At 47.4% G+C, this 3376-nt stretch overlaps 1 pseudogene; it reads right to left on the bottom strand.

Annotated features, from left to right (window-relative positions):
- Nucleotides 1–644: 644 nt before the first annotated feature.
- On the bottom strand, nucleotides 645–2052 carry LOC116547123 (annotated as a pseudogene).
- Between the last annotated feature and the right edge of the window lie 1324 nt (nucleotides 2053–3376).

The raw sequence follows: 3376 nt of genomic DNA, 5'->3' as shown, positions 1-3376 counted from the left end.
CTCCCATAGTGCTGAGATTATAGATGTGAGCCATTGTGCCCGGCCGTTATGTGGAAATATTAATTTCACATCCCATAGAGGACTATACAGTGTTTTTGGAGTTTATATTTTAAAGTCATTGTAACAGTGAATGTCTAGAAATTCAACCATTGTCTGGAGATTTTCTTATGATTCTGAGCTTCTCCCAGTGCATTAATGGAAGGCTGAGGCTACCCCTTTGCTCTTTTTTTTTTAGCATCTGGCGAGAATTTATTCAGCATAACCACAGGCATTATCTTTATGCTTTCACACACAGACATAAACACAGACACAGCACAATATCCATATTTAGCCCAAGTGCATTCAGTTTGAAGTTCATTTATATGTCTTCATATGCCACAGCCCATCATTTAAATAATGGATTTTTTTTTTTTTTTGAGACAGAGTCTGACTCTGTCGCCCAGGCTGGAGTGCAGTGGCGCAATCTCGGCTCACTGCAACTTCTGCCTCCTGGTTTTAAGCAATTCTCCTGCTGCAGCCTCTCGAGTCACTTGGATTACAGGTGGCGGCCACCACACCCAGCTAGTTTTTGTATTTTTAGTAGAAACGGGTTTCACCATGTTGGCCAGGCTGGTCTTGAACTCCTGACCTTGTGATCAAAGTGCTGGGATTACAGGCGATATTTTCAATGCCAATTCCTTTGTCGACTTTCTCAGTATCTTCTGCAGACATCTTCATGACTCCAACACATAGAGCATGCTGTTTCCCTTCTGCCACGGTAGCAACAATGGCATCTACTGTAGCAGGGTAAAGCTTAGCTCCAGGAGAAGTTAAGCCACTGAGTACAAATCTGATGGCTTCTTTATCAACCTGCTGGTGTGGCAGGATAAAAGGATATTTGTGAAGTAACTTTATGGTTGGATAAAAAGGCCCTTCTCTTTGTCGAAAAAATAGTGATTCTCAAAAAAAAAAAAATAGTAATTCTCCATTTACTGTAAGAATTTCTATATGTTCATAGCATCGGACTATTTTGACAGGATCTTTCTTAGGCATGATCTGATTAAGCCAAGGTTCAATACCTGGAAATTGCTCTATCAATTGATTTTTAATACCCTTAATAACTGAGGTTTTCAACTGGACGCAGTTGGACACATTTTCTTTTTAATAAAATTCTTTTCTTTTTAATCAAATTTCTTGAATATGATCCAAGGTGAAGGAGGCGATGATAGAGAAGGGCCCGGAATGGGAAAGAAATTGAATTTGCAAGGGTCCGCAGATCTCCTTACACCAAGAAGGCCGGCACCGACAGCGGAAGCTGTAGTTGTTATACGGACCGTTCTTTACATTTGTAAAAAAACTTCCCACTATCCTTCCCTCTCCTCGGAAAGCGAACAGAGTGCATGAGATAAAGTAGTTCAGATTACATCCAGCATGATAAACTGTGTCCTTGACTTAATCTCGTGCTATTCCCAAAACATTTCCAGCCTACTGTGAGGAGCTACATTCAGTGGTACACAATGAGTCAGGCAGGCGACGGCGACTTCTAGGTCCCCCATCCCTTTTCTGAGAGACCCCAGGGAAAGCAGCAGCGTTGGAGTTGGGCTTGGGGAGGATGGCTAGGACAACAAAGGTCTCCCCACCTCCCGGGGACAGCGGGGGCGGGGCTGGATGAAGGTCGACGTGCCTCCTCCGGGCGGGGCGCTGCCAGGCTCTCAGCCTCTCTGTGGAAGGGCAGCCTGCGCCTGGGTACCGAGCTGCTGCGCCGCAGAAGGCGGGCGCGATGTATCTCCGCAGGGCGGTCTCCAAGACCCTGGCGCTGCCGCTGAGGACGCCCCCCAACCCCGCGCCGCTCGGGAAGGACGGTGAGTAAGGACGTCTAGCCCGAAGGGGAGGACGGGCGCCTCGGGTGCAGATTTCGCCTGCGCCCGGGTACTGGCCGGCACCCAGTTGGCCAAACCCGACCCGGCACAGCAGAAGTCTGGATTGGAGGTCGAGGATAATGGGGGAGAGTCCCGGGAAGACGTCCCGAAGTAGGGAACTTTTCCGCTGAGTCCAGACTATCTGGGTTCGCATCCTGATCTTGGACAAATGGCTTAACCTGTTTTCTCATCTGTAAAATGAGGGCGATAATGGTTTTGCGTTTTAATGAGTTATGTATGGTTAAAAGCACTTAAAACTTACCTGGATGACATAGTCGTAGTTTACCACTTTTATTGTTAGAGGCACCATTCGCTCTCCAACCTCCTGAGGAAGCAGAGGAAGGGTGGGAAGGTGGGAGCAGATCAGCGAGCTGGTCCCGGCAAGCGATGGGAGGCAGAGGCAGTGCCGGCTCAGTGGACGCTGAACGAATGCTGGTGGGGTGAATAAACCTAACCCTTGGCCGGGTCTCAGCAGCCTGAACCCCTCGAGCGCCTGACTCCGAGATCCACACCCGCCAAAAAAGAAGCGGCCTTCGGGGCACTTTCCTTTGAGGTTGCAGGTCGTCCTGCAGCTGCTTGGCTCTGTCGTCCAAATATCGACACCTTTGGATCTGGGGATGCGCGGGAAAAAGAAGCATACTCAGAAATTAACTAAAGGTGGAGTTCCAGTGTGAACTGGAAGCTGATTAAATAAAAATGGACGTATGGGAAAGCGCCTCGTATAGTGCCTGGAATACAGTAGGTGCTTAATAGGTGTGAACAAGGAAGATTGTTTTTCTTCGCAGCAGCCTGCGACTCTACTACCAGGCTTGCGCTCCCGGGCGGTTATGCCCCAGCCGCTCTTCCCTAGTCCCCAGCTTCCCCACCGGATTGGGGGACGGCTCTTAAGACACATCTTGAAGCGTTCTTAATGCTCTCTTCACTTCGCCTCTTTTTCTGAGGCTTTCAAGTCCAGAGGGTGGATTCCAGCGGGAGAGAAAGAAGCGCGCGGAAAATTCCATGGGCCGATTTTTTTTCACATTGATTAGGCCTCTGTTGGTGGTGATGGGAGTGAAGGAGGGAGGTCTAATCAACTCGTTTTATTTTTCTTCTAAAATGCCGGTGGGAGGAAGTTGCCCCTCAAGTATCAGCAATAAGACTTCTTCGCTTTCCTAGATCTTTATTGTCTTTATTTTTCTAGACCTTTATACCAAATAGCATAGAACTTTTAAATATATATATTGATGAAATAGGGAGAAGCCATTTATTTTAAACTTCTGAAGATAACGGGGCTGTTCTGATGGGAATGGGGAGAAAGATTAGTTCTCTGACCGTGGCCTGTCGCTTTATCTGTTTGCCTGCATCCCCCACTGACATCACGCGCGCGTGCACGTGCACACACACACGAACCTCTTTTTGTAGCTGAACAAATTTCAAATACTTTCTTCCCAATTTGGGGCAAAATAGAAGTAGTTTAAAAATTTTAAATACGTATCTAG

Source organism: Sapajus apella, unplaced genomic scaffold, assembly GCF_009761245.1.
Source record: "Sapajus apella isolate SASKATOON/1434 unplaced genomic scaffold, GSC_monkey_1.0 scaffold2132, whole genome shotgun sequence".
In the NCBI taxonomy this organism is placed as follows: Eukaryota; Metazoa; Chordata; class Mammalia; order Primates; family Cebidae; genus Sapajus; species Sapajus apella.
Note: the sequence above shows the minus strand (reverse complement) of the source record. Positions and strands in the feature narration are given on the sequence as shown.